Source organism: Camelus ferus, chromosome 12, assembly GCF_009834535.1.
Source record: "Camelus ferus isolate YT-003-E chromosome 12, BCGSAC_Cfer_1.0, whole genome shotgun sequence".
Lineage (NCBI taxonomy): Eukaryota > Metazoa > Chordata > Mammalia > Artiodactyla > Camelidae > Camelus > Camelus ferus.
This window is the reverse complement of record NC_045707.1, coordinates 40091170-40109020: the sequence shown is the minus strand read 5'-3', so window position 1 is coordinate 40109020 and position 17851 is coordinate 40091170. Positions and strand designations below refer to the sequence as shown.

The 17851-nt window shown below is 38.1% G+C and overlaps 1 long non-coding RNA gene across 1 annotated transcript in view; it reads right to left on the bottom strand.

Annotated features, from left to right (window-relative positions):
• LOC116667694 overlaps positions 1-17851 on the bottom strand; it is a 75093-nt gene that overhangs the window by 48448 nt on the left and 8794 nt on the right. The window contains exon 4 of the long non-coding RNA XR_004324682.1: positions 11835-11930. This is a non-coding gene — a long non-coding RNA (uncharacterized LOC116667694). The remainder of the gene's footprint in view (positions 1-11834; positions 11931-17851) is intronic.

Below are 17851 nucleotides of genomic sequence, written 5' to 3'. Positions count from 1 at the left end.
TGAGGGCTGAAAAAGGGGAATGGACAACTTTTTTTTCTTTTTTTTTTCTTTTGGCTCGAAGCTTTGGGGAGACTTGAAAATGTACGTTTTTCATCCCTTTGCACACATCAGCATTGGCGCTAAACTTCAGAGAGACGCATTGACTGCCCTCAGGGGAAAGCATTCAGGAGGATTTTTACACATACACAGAGGGCCATCGCCTGAAATAAATCACAGAATGGAGGTGGCAGAGATGAAGAAAGAGGGGTTCAGTGGGCTAAGCAACGCGTCCAGAGGCATGAATTTAAATCACGATTTATTTTCTTCTCACTCTACTCTTGCGTGAACCTCAGTTTCTTAATCTTCAGCAATGAGGAGGGGGCGTCGGGGAAAAGAGACCCAAGATTTAAGATGCAAGGCAGGGCTCTCATAAAACAGCCCTCTGGAGGTGTGGTGTCTGCAGCCCAGCGGTTAGAGCCTGGTGCTCTGAAATCTAGGTCACAAGTTCAATCCCCTTCTGGGTCAGTTAGCTTTTCTCTGTTCCACAGCCACAGACTAAAGGCCTGAGCCCCTTATTCAGGCCGAATGTCTAACAAAATGTGTGCCCTTGGTCACTGCGCAAAACAGCCCAGCCGAAGCCTAGCAAATCTATGCTCCACTATGGAGGCCCATGGGGAAGCAAGCTGTTATTGGGGCCTGCAAAGGCAGGAGCATCCCTGCAAGGAGGCAGTGGGGGGAGTGGTGAGGAGTAGGTGCTGGAGGCTGCCAGACTTTGGGGGAGACCCCAGCCCTGCAACTTAGTGTGTGACCCTGAGTAAGTTATATAACCTTTCTGAGCCTTAGCTATAAATGGATAGCTACTGCATAAGGCCATTTTGATGACCGAATGTGTTAATGCACTTTAAAAGATTAACACTGTGCCTAGGGTGCACTGAACACTCAGCCAAAATTTCCTAGGACTCTCATCATTGATCGCCAAGGTAAAACACTGCTCTAAGGCTATTTTAGGATATTGAGGAGGATGATTGTGGGTGTTAAAGTAAAACAGAGAGGTCTCCAGCTGATATTAGCAGATTATTGCGTGCCTGAGATATGTCAGGTACCATGATAGACTTTTTGCGGGGGGAGTATTAAAAATAATAAATCCCTCACGGGTCTTGTCCCAAAGAACTTATAAAGCTAGATGGCCCAACTATAAATTCTGATTTCAGTCAATCACCATCTAGGTTACCTTGGATCAGGTTTCTCTTTTGATGCCTCAGATTCCTCATCTGTAAAAGGGGGATAATAACATGTGAAGCTCTAGTGCTTATCTTAAGACTTTAAATGAGTGGATATTTGTCTTGTAAAAAAAAAAGTATGTTCTTGCCATTCTTCAGCTTTGAAAAAGTTACCTGTTGCAAGCCGGATCACAGCCTTGATATATTTTAAAAAATCTGATGACAACTTACCTCTCTAGTTTTGCTTTTGCGCTTCCAATCCACAGCACACCTTGTGCGACATACCTTGCAGTTCAGTTACAGTGATGGGTCCACCTTTCCTTGATGCCTCCTTTCTCCCCATCCTTGCACATGTCCTCACATGCATCCTTTCTGTCTAGCCTTTTCCTCTCTCATTGGTCCACCTCATGAAAAATGCTCAAAATGTCCTTTCTCTGGGAAGCCCTCCTTGAGCTGTCCAGAAGAATTTCTTGCCTCCTCTAACTGCACATTTATATATGCTCAAGGATAAATGGCCCGGACTCAAAGCCTCTTAAAATGAATCTGCTTAAAAGCAGGGACAAGATTTCAAGAAAATAATGAAAAACAGGTTCCCAGTTGGCCTTTTAAGGGGAGGCAATCTCTCTACCCACTTCCACTGGATAGAGCAGACTGTGAAGATACAGAGGAAAAAGGCTGTCAACCAGTTCTGTTTATAATGTCTTCTATACTCCCACTCCCAGTGCCACCTTTATTAAGGAAGCCTGGCTTTGTGTCCATGACAACTCCATTTTGTACTTGTTTCTTATCAGAGCTTGTTTTCTTCTTCAAGGTTGAGTGAGTGAAGGGGGAAGCTTTGAGCTCACTCAGGAGTAGATTTGGCAATTGGTTTCATTTCAAGATCTAACTGATTGGACCAAGAAGGGTTGAACTGAGGACTGCTAGTTTGGGACTGCATCTGGGATCAGCAGGGAAGAGAGATGTGGTTGATTAATGACGTCTGCAGTAAGTGCTAGGAGTTGCATTTTTGCTTCATATTTGGAGACTGCCTGAGAGGTTATACTGTGTTCCTAACACTTGCTGAATACTTTATCTACAAGTCTGAGGTCACCTGAAACGAGCTCCCCCATGTTCCCTCTTCTCTGCCTTATTATTTCCTTGTATTCTCACCTAGCCTCTCCTAATAATAAGCAACTCTCTTAAGGGAAAAAGAAATGTTCTTTCTCCAAAGCTAACTTTTCTTCTCCCACCCGTAATTCAATCCCCTCCCATCTGCTCCAGATCTGAAAAAAACAAAACAAAACTCCAGATGTATACATCCACTGCCTCTTTGTTATTTCCATTTAAATGTATAAAAGCCATCTCAAAGTGAACAACGTCCAAAACAAAAATCTCATGTTTTCCCTCTACATTTGCTCCTCCCATTATCTTTGCTGTTTCCATGAATAGAAATATTCTTTTCATTGATCACGCCACAAACCTTGGAGTGGTCCTTGACCACTTTTTCTCTCAAATCCTATATCTGATCCATCAACAAATTCTTTTGACTCTAGATTTTCAAAATGATCTGATTCCTGCCTCTTCTCATCTACATCATCACCCTCCAAGTCCAAGGTTCCGGCATCTCTCTCCTGGATTAAGGTAATGGCCTCTTAACTAGTTTCTCTGTTTGCATCCTTGTTCCCTATGTTCGTTCTCATCACAGCAGTCAGTGGAATCCTATTTAAACATAGCCAGATCTTACCACTCCTCTGCTCAAAAACCTTCCAATGTTTTTCTTCTTCCTCAGAATAAAAACCAACATCCTTTCAATGGCCCTTTACCATCTAGGACCTCACCTCTTACTACTCTTTCCTTGCTCACTCTGTTTTAATTACACTGGCTCCTTGCTGCCCCTGGGACAGAAATCTCACTCCCACCTCAGGGACTTTGTATTTGCTATATCCGATTCTGACCAGAATGCTTTCTCCCTAGGTAATCTCTCTGGGTGGTTCTCTGATCTCCTTAAATTCTTTTCCCAGTGTCACCTTAGTGCATCCTTCCTAACCACCCTGCTTAGTACAGCTCCCACCTCCACCCCTGGCACTTCCTACCTCCTTCCCTGCTTTTTCTCCAGAGTTCTTCCATTGGATGTTCCGTGTATTTGTTTGGTTGGCTTATTGTTATCAGTCACTCCCCTAAAATATATGAGCTACACGAGAGCAGGAAGTTTTGTTCCCTGTAGTATTCCCTGGGCTTAGAACAGGGTCTGGCACAGAGTAACCAATCAGTGAAAATTTGCTGAATGAGTAAATGAAATGATGAATATAACAAGCTTACCACTGTGCCTGGTACACGGCAGATGTTCAATAAGTGTTATTTTTATTTCTCACTGGGTTTTCGTGGGGACCAAATAGTGTTAGGAATAAAGAAGCAGGATGCATTTCTATAAAATGCTACATAATTCTCAGACACAACTACCTTTATTGCTGTGTTTATCACAGTGCCTTGTATTTAGCCCATATGGATTTTGAGCTGAGATTTAGATGGGATTGTTGCCAGAAACAGACACAGGGACAGCAATAGCCCCTTATCTGCTGCAGGCTAGAAATCCAGATGACCGAATAATTTTAATTATGTTTAAAATGAGAGTAAATGTTTTTTATTGTGTCTTGATGGCTGTATATAAGAGATAAATCCTATACAGAATAGCCACAAGGGCTCAAAAAGCATGGCCACCTGAGGCCATTCTGTGCCAGGGTAAGCAGGTCTAGACACCTCATCAGCTCTAGGGTATCCCTGCAGAGACCTGAATAAACAAATCTTAGCCATTAAGGAAAGATTAGAGGTCCAGTTACATGACATATCAAGGAAGGAAAACATAATATATGCTAGGAAGGTTTTCATAACAAATGGTCAAAATTTTATATAAACTTGTTTTTGAATCTCATAAGAACAAGCTTCAAGGCTCTAGAAAATCAATTCATGTGAATTCCTCCAGCTTTCAAAAACACTAGAAATGGCTTTATTATTGACATACTACAAATAGCCTAAAAATGCAAGGAAATAAAAGACTTAAAAACTGGTCTGTTCTCATTTCCACAGCCTTCCCCTTTAAGCCACGCTGTTTCCTATACTGAAAATCAAGTATTTTCTAAATCAGCCCATTTGTTATTTATATACTGTATATACTTTTAATGGGTTTCCTTCAGAGGTTTGAGAAGGACAATTTTTCTGGAAAGAAGATAAAACTGAAAGTATCCTGTAATGACCAGTGATGGGCTAAGGTAAGCAAATTTGAGGAAAACAAAACAAAATTACCCAGTTTATGCTAAAGGGGGCCAGAGAAACAATTAACAATTAATTCTAATGAATTATCAGAGCGTAAGTTAGATCTTAACCACGCTCCCAGTTGGAAAAGGCTCTGAGGAGGTGGTGATCAGATAGTTCATTTCTCAAAGATGCCAGCAGCCCTCTCTTTGGTTACATTCGAAGTTCAAGACTTCCAAGAACAGTCTGTGAGCCTTAAGGAGATGAAGACTAACATTCCTCTTCCCTGTTCAGGCCAGGATAGCCTGAGCCCCTGGAGAGATGACCTCAGGAAAGGTAATGACAACCACCACAGCACGCTATCCCCAGAGATCTGGAAACATACTGTCCATTTTATTTCTCTCAACTTCCTTTGGACTCAACTAGTGCCACATGGACATATAAATACTCTTCTTTTAGAAATATTTATGTTTGAGCACAAAGGAGAACAGTCAAAACCAGTCATAAAAAGCCATCAGCATTTAGTGTGAGTGGGCTAGCTTCCTGATTCTGGGTGTCAGGCCAGGACACCCTATCAGTGACAAGGACTTCAGGGAATGGAAGCCCTTGAATCCGTTTCTTCCTGCCCTTCTGAGACCTGGTTCAGTTAGTCTCCTTCTCCCTTTCCTGTCTCTTTCAGCTTCTGCCTCTCAGCCTAGAGGTATGCTCAAGTGTCCTGAGAGAATCAACTTCTCTCCAGTTCCTTTTTCTCTTCCAAGCTTTACATAAGCAAAGGCAGGCTTGCTTTTCTCACTTCCTCACTTTCCATTCCTGTGTGAGCCCCTCCAGGCTGCCTTCCAGCCCCTCCTGGAGTGAAAATCTTGCTAAGTTCACCAATTATATTTGCCCTCTCCCTAACCAAAGCCCTCTATTTCCAAGTGCCTTTATTTCCTTCATGGAGGGTTCTTGATCATAGACATTTTTGGAGATGAGAAATGTGGGGGTTACAGAGGTAAGGAGATTAGCCTATGCTAATGTAGCTAATTTTGCTCAGGCAGGATTTGATCTCCCAATGAAAGCTAACACCATAGTCCACACTCTCCTTCTACGCACATCCCCTGCCAGACTGAAACCCTCCTTAAGTCTTATAACAAAGTAGAATCAAGATAAACGAGTTTCCCTGTAGGCAAATGAAAGGTATCTCATTTAGAGAGATAATCTGAATAAAACTGAAGGATGAGGAGCTGTGAGCTAAAAGTTATAGTCCTAAGAGAAAGTATCTAAAGGGCGGAGAATCACCTCATTTATAAATAATGGAAGATCTGTGTCAGAGTAGTGGCTATGGGAGAGAAGGAATATTACAGGACATTTTAGAAGCAAAATTGTTAGGGTTTTGTGCATGATGTGGGAGTGGGTAAAGACAAAGTGTGAGATGTTGAACAGGGAGCACAGAGAACTCAAGGGAGCTAGGGGAGTAGGAAGGGAAGGGAAGTAGTTTGGTTTGGGACAGGTGGGGTTTGAAATACTTTGAGACATCTTTGTAATTTCCAAAGGTTGGGTTGTCTTCAAGGAATCAGCATATTTAAAATACACATCAATAACAGGCAAACTTCTCAAACACAAGTCAGACCTTGCGTTGGAAGGATACTTGCTGGGTTATTTCTGGGAAGTTAATGTTCTGTGTGATCAGATGAAGGCAAGAGGCATAAAAATACGGGCTGCCACTGTTACATCAACCACTCAAGCCCACTGTGTACCTTTAAGCTTATGAAGCCTGGGAGTGTGCTTATTCTAAAGGCAGAGAATCCTTTCTCAGACTCATTCTAGAACTGAATCCAGGACCATTTCTGCAAGGTCACAAAAGGGACTTATTCAGTGACTCCAGTAAAAGGGTAAAATCTCTTTTGGTCTCTTTTGGTCTTGATGGATGATATAGGAGAAAGCCCAGGGAGAATTACATGGAAAAAATCTCTCACTGGACTCATTCTATTTTATGCTGGTCACATTGTGCCATTCTGGTGATACCTAACACTTGTTTACATAATTAAACAAATGTGTATGTAGCACTCCAATATACCAAGTCTGTGCTAAATGCTTTACAAATACTAACCCATTTAATTTTATATCGACCCTATCTTTAGTTATAATTATTACCCACATTTTATAGATAAGGAAACTAAGGTAAAAGGTTAATGAAAATTTCCAAAGTCACATGGATAGTAAATGATGGAACTGGGATTCAAACCCAGGTTGTCTGATCCCAGAGCCTATGATGTACTATTGTTCCTATCTGTCAATTAAATTTCTACATTGGAAAAATAAAATCTGTACCTGTATATAACTTGTGTGCAAGAAGATTTTGGCACTTTGTTCTAGTTCCATTTGCTCTATGTTCAGTTTGATATCAAATTATTAGGGTTGATATGAAGAAGTGAATTTGCCTGTTTGCTTATGCCCTCCTTCTTTCAAAAATAATTAAAGATGTAATTAGCATGTTCTACAAATCTGGAGGCATTGAGTTTAAATTGCTAGTTGGAGTACCTCATGTAGAAAACATCTATTAAGCATTGTAAAATGCCAACCCACAGAGAAGAAAGGTAAGAATATTTTGGGACTGGAGATTATAAAAGTCAGGATAGACTCACACTTGGGAGGAAGCCTGATAATATTAGTAACAGCAAACACATTCTGCTTCCTGTGTTTCAGGCACTCTTCTAGAAAATTTACACATAGGGAGTAAGTTTTTAGTGGAGAAATCAAAGCACAGAGAAGTTAAGTAACTTTCCCAAGGTTACCCAACAAGTACATGGTGGAACTGGATTTGAACCCAGGCAGCTAACCCCAGATCCTGAGTCCTTATTCCATGTGCTACGTTAATGCAAGCTGGCCACCTAGCAGCTAGCGATAAAGGGGCAGACTGTTTGGCCTTGAGTGGAGGTTTTCTGGATTAAGTCCCACAGGAAGTCAAGAGAATCCCTAGAGAGATTCCTAGTGCCATGTGATCACTTTATGACTGAAAGAACAACTTTCCAAATTTGGGACCCACTAAAATCCAGTGAGGGTGAAAGTGACCCTCCCTGGGATGTGTCACTGGCATCATGGAAGGGATGCAATTTGGCCATTTGCATCTTAATCCCCAAAGTCAGTGTTAGGAATCTAAATTCTGATTTCAGTCTGTAATAGTCCCTTCCATTGGTGATGCTCATTCTAATTCAGTCACCATTTGCATTGAATCAGTCTCATTTTTGCCCTTACAGTATAGCAAATTAAAATTTGATGAAAATTAAAAATCAAGAAAAAGTTGATGATAATAATTTACACAATAATGGGCACTGAATTAAGAGTTTAAACTAGATGACTAACTTCGGGCAATTCTCTGACACACTACATGGGCATTTGTTTATTCACCTATAAAATAAGGGTAGAAGAAGTCAACAATTATTGCTATTTATGTTCAAGGCAGTTTTTCTAGGTACTTCACATATGGTAACTCATTTAATCCTCATAATATTAGTAACTGATAGATTAACATCCATTTTCTAGGCTAACAAAACAGAGGCTTAGAGAAGATATGAATTTGGCTAGAGTCATTCAGCTAGCAGGAATCAAAGCATCAATGTTTATGTGGTTTTTTCTTTCTTTTTTCTTTTTTTTTTTTTTGCATTTCTCTTCCACTGTAAATCTGTAATTCCAGAATTTTAGCAGTCACAAAGGGACATGGTATTGCTGCTATTCTTCAACTCCAGTGCTACCACCTAGGTGACCACGTTAACTCATTTTTACTTCCATCTCTTGGGAGGTCTCCTGGGATTCTGATTTCATAGTGAAATACAATGGAAAAGTGTTTTTATTCTCACTAACAAAATTTAGATTTAATCACCCGTATGGTGGCTGCATGTACTATGCTTCATATATGGGTGTATGGTACCCCATTAAAGTGAAAAACTTATATGCATTCCCTTAGCAGGTTAACTTATATCTAAGGAGTGACAGGTATTGGGGAAGAGAATTTGATTATAGGTATTGTTTGCATGATCTATTTTAATTTCAAAATATTTGAAAGTACTTGATCTAAAGACAAGAAGGGACCTGCTTTTGGCGGTGGGCGTTTTCTATTCTCATGAATGTAATTTTGTTTCTGCTGAAAATTGGTAAGTTGCTTTGTCCAAAGGACACTGACATCCTATACTATGCTTTATTTGACATCTTATACTGCGCACTAAACCACACAGGGCAAACCTCAAACAACTCAGCTATAGGAATGTATATCTGATTTGAAAACTGAGGTCAGCTCCAATGTGCTTCCTCATGTTGCTCCCAAAGGAGGTGAAGACATCTGTGAATGCATCTTCGCATTGTCTTTGTCTTCTTCTGTTTTTATAAAATGGTCATCAGATACCCAAACACTGAAACATCTTCCATTACATCCAGAGATTACTGTCTTCATCGCAGTTGTTTTGGATATTAGTAACAAAGCCAAATACGGACTTTTGATGACTTCCAAGAAAGAATGTGAGTGGATCATTAGAATAATTTGTAATTGATTGAGAAAAAGTTGCTCCACACCAATCTCTGGCATTATTATGGTCAAATAATTCACTGATGTAAAAGTTAGATAAACAGAGCTAAAACTTTTCTCTTATACAAGGACACAAACAAACTATGGGTTTTATCAGCAAAGGCATAAACAGAATCCCAAATTGTGGCATCATTTAAGTTAGAAAAAAATTATATCAAAGAAAACAGGCACCCATATATATTATAGAAAGGAATTCCCATAAAGACCCCTTTGGTGTTCTTAAAAATTTTTAAGTACACTTTTTTTTTTTACAGAAAATTTGCACTGCCTATTTCTTCTACTTGGAATACTCTTCTTCCAGATAGCCAAATGGCTCACTTCCTTAATCCTTCAAGTTCATGCTCAAATGTTACCTCCTTAATGAGGCCTTAACCTGTTCAGCCCTGCTTAAAATAGAAACTATTGGTTCCCACATACCCACAGAATTCTCTACTGTTCTTAACTCGCTTACTTTATTGCTACAGTATTTATTATATACTCCTCTACCATTTTCTCTCCACTAGGATGGCAGCTCTCAAGAGCTAGAATTTTGGTCTGTTTTGTTCACTGCTTTATCTCTGAAAGAACTGAGTCAAGCTTTGGGAAAACCAAATATCAGGGCTGAGTTCAACAGGCAGGAGTGGGAAACAGAGAAAAGGGATAGTAACTAGGCAGATACTAGATAAGATCTAAAAGAATGCAGGTCAAGGCCAAACAAAAGGCAGCCAAGAACAGCTTTTTTGGAATCACATAAGAACACATATGCTTATAGATATTAGCTGATAGGTAGGAAGTTTGTATATGGCTGGACAAGTTTCAAGATGTTTGGCTATACAGACAAGGATGATGGTGAACATTTGCTATGTTTTTGATCACTCAGCAGCTGAATCCACCGTCAGTCAGGGTAGGCAAGGCTAAGCTACAGTAACAAAAAATTCCCCAAATTGCTGTGGTTTTAAATAATGACATTGATTTCTCACTCATGCTACATGTTCATCACAGGTTGGTAAGGAGGCTTTACTCACTGCAGTCACTTAGGGATTAAGGCTGACAGAAACCTCATCTTAGCATACTTCCATATTTGCAGAGGTAAGGAAAAGTAAATTGAGAAATTAGTGCTTCTGTCCTGAAGTGATATATGTCATTGCTACTCCTACTTAACTGGCCAGAGTTAGTCACATTGCTAAACCTGAGTCAATGGGGGTAAATAATACACTTTTCCTATGATAAGAGATGACTGAATATAAGTGATGATTAACAGTCTACCTCATCCAGTTCTGTAAGTGGAAACCCATCTTATGGCTTCTGGAGGGAAGTAGAGCCTGTCTCCTACTACAAAAATTGAAGGACCTGCCTTCCCCACCTCCCTGTCCCTAATCTTATGCACTGGGGTATGATCTGAACTGGGGTTGATGATATAAAGCAATGTGGGAGGAGGGAATCGTTTCTGGCAAGACTCTGGTGGCAGCAGCACTTGACTTCCAGGGACAGTTCTGGCAACCATACCCATAATGACTTCCAGCATCATTAGGGTAAACTGGAGTGCTCAGAGTCCAGGGGTGGCCAACGTGGGAATCCTTACTTAAAAGTATGTGATGTGATTCAGAATGCAGTTATGGCTTTATAGCTTCCTGTCATATCCATGTATTTTAATGCCTAGTTCTCCAGCATTCCAATCAGTTCTATGAGCTCCCCAATGCCTTTTCAATTAATACCTTTGTATTTAAATCAGCTCAGTATGTCTTTATTGTCTGCATCATGATTAACACAAGTGGTCTGAAATACTGTGCACTCTTCTTATCCTATTTATCATGTTTGCAAACACATGAACAAAAGCTGCTTTATCCAGAACTTGGCTAAATGGAAGAATATGGTTCCTATCACTTTAAATTCAGGGTTTTGTTTTTGTTTTTGTTTTTGTTTGTAAAGTTATCCATGAACATATACTAAAAAAAATAAATCAAATTTCTCCAAGGTATGAAAAGCAACACTCTTCTTTCTACTGCATCAATCTCTTCTTCCCACAATCAATTTCTACTTTTTTCAGTTGGTTGTTTTCGTATTTACTTCCAAGGCTCTAATAATATTATCGTGATGGTCAACATATCTGTATTGCTTGCTATGTGCCAAGTACTGTTCTAAGCACATTAGAAATTTAGTCATATAACAATCTTATGAGATAGATAATTATCATCCCAATTTTCAGATGAGAAAACTAAGATGCAGATAAGTAGAACAACTTGCCCAAGGTTATATGGTTATTAATTGGTGGTGGTGGGATTTGAACCCAAAGATTCTGACTGAAGAGTCTGCACACATTACTATGCTATGGTGTACCTCTCTATATATATTAACATTCTGATTATTCAGTTTAAAAATTTTTTTGTGTGTGGGGGAGGTAATTAGGTTTATTTATTTATTTACTTTTAATGGAGGTGTTAGGGATTGAACCCAGGACATTATGCACGCTAGGTATGTACTCTACCAATGAGTTATCCCCTCTTTCCTGATTATTCAGTTTTGACTATTTATCTATTAACTTCTTATTTGGTGAATACCTCTTTTCCCCACCACACACAAGTACAATTCCCATACCCTATAGGCTATAGAAATATTTACTAATCATTATATTTATGCAAATGATATTTATAGAAGAGCCACTAATTTAACTTCAAAATCTCCCCAAGTTGTGTAAACCTCCTCTGAATATATTCAAACATACTAAGTAATCTCTACATTTCATCTTCTTATAGATTGCTCTCAGAGTCTCCTAAAACATTCTAAGCTGAACAAGTTTTCTCTAGGCCTGATATAGAGCTATTGTTTTGGATCTTTCCTCATGGAGAGATAGTCATAGGGTTTTCTGTTACCTCTGTCTTGTGTTGGATCTTCTTTTCTAGGATCCCATATCTTCTATTTTCTTAGTTCATCATTCGTTTTTTTAAGACACATCCTCCAGTAGCTTCCTGAGAAAGAGTGCATGAGAGATAGTTTAGTAAAACTTTTCATTTCTGAAAGTCTTTTTATTCTCCATGCACAATCAAATGATAGTTTTTCTGGGTATAGAAACTTAGGTTGAAAATAAATGTTCCCTCCTAATTCTATAGGCATTATTCCATCATCTTTTAGCTCCTGATGTTGTTTTTGAGAAGTTCAGTTTCATTCTGATTCTTAATCCCATTTAGTCAGTAAATCTGACATTACAAAACAATCAAATAGTTTTCTTAATTATAATTTTAGTTTCGTAAGGATATTTTGCAAAATTACAGTGTACATTGACACATATTTATACAATTTTTATTTTTGGCTTATTAGTTTCATAATAACTTGGATATATTTTGCATTGTGCTTCAAATATAAGTCTTCTTCACTCTTATTGCTAATGTAAATATATTTTCTCTCCTCCCCTAATCTAATTCATTCCTACAGAAACTCTTTCAATGTTGTCACTATTTTTTTTTTTAACATTCCTAGTGGGAAGAGGGAACAGGTTGGCAAGGAGATACAGAAGGAATGAGTAAAGATGTTGAGAAATAGGGAACAGTCAGTACCAAAGCTGAAGGTAAGACAGAGTCTATCTGGTTCAACTATTTTATTTTATATAGAGAAAAAGCAGCCAGAAAAGTTGAAATGATTTTTTCCAATGTCACATGCTAATATGAGTGACCAAAGAATTTATCATTCAAATCAGGGCACTTATGAGAGTGAAAGAGGATATATGCATAATTATACTAGAATGGTAGATGTAAACCAGGTACACTAGGTCAACCCTGGACAAACTAGGATGTATGATTTCCATATGGTAATCATGGCATAACCAGCCCTAGAATTCTCATCTCTAGTGTTTTTCTCCCCTCTTCCTCCAACTTGAGCTAACCTCACTTAATTCAATCTCTAGTAGTTTCTTCTCTCACATCATTTTATTTCATTCGCATATTCCTTCATTCATTCTAAAAGTACTTATTGAACATCTACTTTGACCTCTGATCCTTAAAGTCATTCCTATCCTTTAAAAATGATTAGTTATTATCCTCAACTTAAAATCGCTCATGTGTGTAAAGACAGGAAAATATTAGAAAACTACCAGCATCGAAGCTGACACCACCATATTTTATTCAAGAGGTAAATAGGTAGGTAAATTGTGACACTATCTGGTAACACACTACAAATGAGAGAATTCAGTGACTCTTAGTATGAACTAGACACACAGCCAGCTGGGAGCACAAGTGGTTCAATGGGTTTCTGTGACAGCACTGGCGTACTTGTTCAAGGGGCATTTTGGAAGCTTTACAGCAAGTTCAAAGAGCATGCCAATTGAGGATGGAGACATGAAGTGAAGCTCAGTGAAGAAAACAGGGAAGTACAGACACAAATGTAAAAATAGCTTCAAAGCCCCAGCATCCAGTTTGACGATCAGGGTTATTTTTTTAACTTTTTAAAGGGCAATTTTAGATTCACAGCAAAAGAAGAAGGTACAGAGATTTCCCACATATGCATTGCCTCCACACATGTCCAGCCTCTCCCACTCTCAATCAACATCCCTCATCAGTGGGTACCTGTGTTACAATTGATAGACTTACACTGAGACATCATAATCACCCAAAGTCCATATTGACCTTAAGTTCACTCTTGGTATTGTCCCAGGAGATTTTTCAAGTAGACTTTCTATTTTGATCATTAACTATATGAATTAGAACTTGATTTTATAAGAAATATATGACTCAAGGCCAAACTAGCTCATCTTTTTACTGGAAGTGTAGTGAAACTTGAGCTAAATTCCCAAGCTATTGCTATCAGTTGTTTACCATAAATTTTTTTTTCATCTCAGCTATGGATTTTGAAGTATATCACTCTTTAGATGGACAAAACTGAAGCTGATAGTTTCATACAAAGAACTCAGGCTGAAACTTCTACATACCAACATTGGGTTTTCTATGGCTTTTGGAACATGTGAACAGACTTTTGATTTTGATCATAAACATCTTGTACTAAAATAGGTTATAAAACAATGAAGTGCAATAGATCTTTAGTTACTAGACAATCTTCTGACCTCACCACTTGCTGTGTCTTTTGGCAAATTTGTTCACATTTCTAACCTCCAAGCTCCTCAAGTATAGAAAAGAAAAAAATAATACTTCCATTGAAGGTTTGTTGGAAAATTCAATATAACATTGGACATTTGTGCTTTGCAGAGTGCTTGAGGTAGTAAGTACTCAGTAAATGATAACTGGATTTTCTAATCCCAAATTTTTTACAAATAAGTAAACCCTGTTTTAAGATTCAGTGGTAGATGTATGCAAATGTTTTGATATTTTTCTCAAAAAGCTATATAAATAATAATTTTGACACGGCTGACAAGATCATTTGATTAGTATATAATGAAATTCAGACTGCGTATTTCATTCTTGAAAGCAGGTATCAATGATATGGTTTCATGGCTATTGGTTATGCTTACCAATTGGATTCTGTGGTTGTACAGGAAGCACTAGCCTGTTTCTACTGGCAGCTGTTTTGTATTGGTGGGATGTATCTGGGGATGTGCTGGCATAATGATAATAACAACAATAATGAAGTATGTATTGACACATTGTCATTTATTAGGAGCTAAGTTTCATACTTAATATACATTATATTGGCTAAAATGAAGATACACTTGTGATACCCTGAGAAGGCCTGAAAATTTGTTGGTTCTATCAGGTTCTTGGAATTTGAAACTATTCAAGCAAAGTCAAGGCTGCAGGATTATCTAGATGGCCAAATAACAAATGTACACTATTCTTCTCCAGGGAAGCCGGGTAGGAGAGTGTTGAGGAGTTGGTAGAAATGGAAATGAATCACCTCTGTATAGCAGCCTCAGAACATTTAAATTTCCAAAGTTAAATAATCTAGAACATTTTTTGCAAGTCAATAATAAAAAAGTAACTCATTGTTAAATGAGTAGACTACTATTCTATTGGAAAACAGACAGATTTGGGGGAAATTAATTTGAAGTCCAACTGAGGATGTTTAGAATCCATGTGTTCCCACACATGTGATTCTATTTCTAAGCAAGGCTCTTCATTAAAGAAAAAATATGAATCCTTAATTTTCCTGCATGAAGCCCATTCAACTTGCTATTTTCACTGTTGTTTTTAAGGTAGAAGATATTTTGCTTTTCCTTCTTCTTTTTAGAGTCATCAATTTCTCAAATATGAGCTCATTCAAATTGAACTCACTTTTTTCTGCAGCACACAGGTCACATGAGTAGACCAGGAGGAAAAAAGAAAAGATTTCAGAAAGCACAATTCTTTTGAGGAGTCACTGTGCCTGCTGCAAAATTATTCGAATGAAAAGATTTTTTTTTTTTTGAGGTAAAACGACAATTAAGGTCGACCTCCTCTGTACAAATTAAAAAAAGAAAAAGGCGTGTAATGAAGAATCTGACTCCTTCCTCTAATTTTACAAGTTCAATGGTAATCTAACCGTGCCATTCATTTACAGAAACCATTAATTTTACTATGTGGCTGAAAGTAGTAGGCCTCAGCTTTCATTCTCCTACTTTTCCCCTCCCTTAGGCTTTGTGTGTGCACCTGTTCGGGCCACTTTAGCATCCCATTTGTAAAACTTTGGATAATCCTCTGGCACTAACCCTGGTGTGATAATACTTCTGTTATTCAGCAGCCTAATTACAAAGGACAACACAGATAAAACACTTCAGTCCTATTTTTTAATAGCTGATTTGCCAATTTCGCCAAGCTCCAAAGAGAATGGTCTTCAAACCTTGCTGGATTTAAACTTAATCTGAATTCATTCAATGCATGGGACTCCAATACCTCAGAGCAGACCTTTTGTTGTTATATTTTGGACACTTCATTCCTTCTTCCACCTTCACTCCTTTTAAATTGTGATGTTAGGAATCTGTTTGTTTTTCAGAATATCATTGAATAATATAATTAGCGCATTTTAAAGCATTCCCCAACATCCTTTGGAGACAACTGTTGACATCCTCCAATAACAAAACAATTAGAGAACTGGGGCTTTGGGCACTAAAGAGTTACTTTACTCAATTAAGCTAAGTGAAAGAAGAACTAGTCATACTTCTTAATTTAACAAATTTTTCTGAGGGTAATATCTTCAGAATTGGAGCTCAGTAAAGGAAAAGTGTGTCTAATATTTCTTTTCTGGTTTAAGATGGGAAAAAAAGAGGATTATTTCTAATTCATGGCAAACCAAAGGAAAGGATCATTACTTCAGTACAGATAAGCCTCCCAGCATCTGTGCACTTAGCTCCATTTCTTTGATCTAGATATGGGACTGGAAAGCTGGCAATGAGACAATCTTAAGAGTTCTGGGTACTTCCTGGTCTGTGGAGAATATCCTGAAGTTTTGAAGGGTCAACTAAATCTCTCCCCCAAAACACGTTTAGGGGGTTTCTAAGGGCACTGTCCAACCGAAGGGCAGCCCCTACCACTTTCTTAATCCCTTGATTTTTGAAACCCCAAATAACACAAGGGAAATTTAATACATATGTTTCTGACTTGCTTACACTGCTTCATCAAAACGGTGTTTTGTAAGAGCTATTTGATATCTAAGACGCCTTCTCAGTCTTCTTTCTAAGCCTTTTATTTTGCTCCAGGAAATCACATTTTCTTCATGTTCAGCAGAATTGGAAGCAGAAGAGGCCTAAGTTTGGCTCGAAAGGTCATATTCACAAAATCAGCAGAAGTTTGGACGCTAGCAGAATATGTTGCTGTCCTCTGCTTGTCCACAGCACGAGACAAGTGAAAAACTCAAGGATCCTACTTATCAAAAGTAGGATGCCATAGGTTAATTTTACTGACTATTCCACCTACTAATTTCATCCAAATGTACATTTCTGCTTTCCAAGATACTAATTGTCACATATTAAATGAAAGACTAATAAACATGTTCATCCCATTTTACAGATGGAAAAGTATGTCATAGACTAAAGTGATACATTTTAATCCAATATGACACTGTAATTTGTTAAAAACACCAGCTACACTGAGTCACACAACCAGTTCCTGTGTCATATAAAAACGAGTGAAAAATCTGCAGAAGAAAAGACATCTATTTCAGATTATAGGAGAGCCCATTAACTATGGGAGAATTTTAATGTTTTGGGGGAAATTTTCAATGTTTGAAATTTAAATTTTTGATTGATCACTGAAATTCTCAAAACAAATGAACAAAAAAAATGAACACCACCAAAGTAAAGCCAGTTAGCTATGAGTGGTTTAGAATAATATACTGGTATATTTTACCATTTGCTGGGCACTTAAGAGTTCAGACACTGTGCTAATTACTATAAATAAATTATTTCATTCAATTCTCACATAATCCTATGAAGTAGGCACTACTATTTCTATCCCCATTTTTTTCTAATGAGTGAAATGTGGTTCAATGGTTTAAAGGGGGAAAGATTATTTGTCAGGTATGGCTATTTCAGTCATTTCTTATGTTAGCACAACTTTTTTTAATCCAATAGGACATGACTGACATGTTCAGTTTTATGAATAGTATAAACTTGGTAAAAAATATTCTCAGTAATGTTATGAGTTGGATATTATAAACCAGGGACCAGGTGTTATTTCTAGTCTCATGGTCTTAAGCACTGCATGGCACCCTTTGGGGTATGTGCTTGTTCAGTTGACCTTTGCCAAAATGAATCTTATTTGTCTAACACTTTTCTGGGTCTGATGGTTCTTTGATTCCTAGGGAACATGGCAATTGGGATGAGATTCACAAACAAGTCAGATTTAAAAAGGATTAAATAAGGAGCCCTAAATCTAGAATGTTAGAATTTTCCACGAGGAAATGGTACTTCAGTGGTACACTTCTGTGAAGGTGTCAGTTGAATTCTAGAGAGTACATTCTAGATATATTT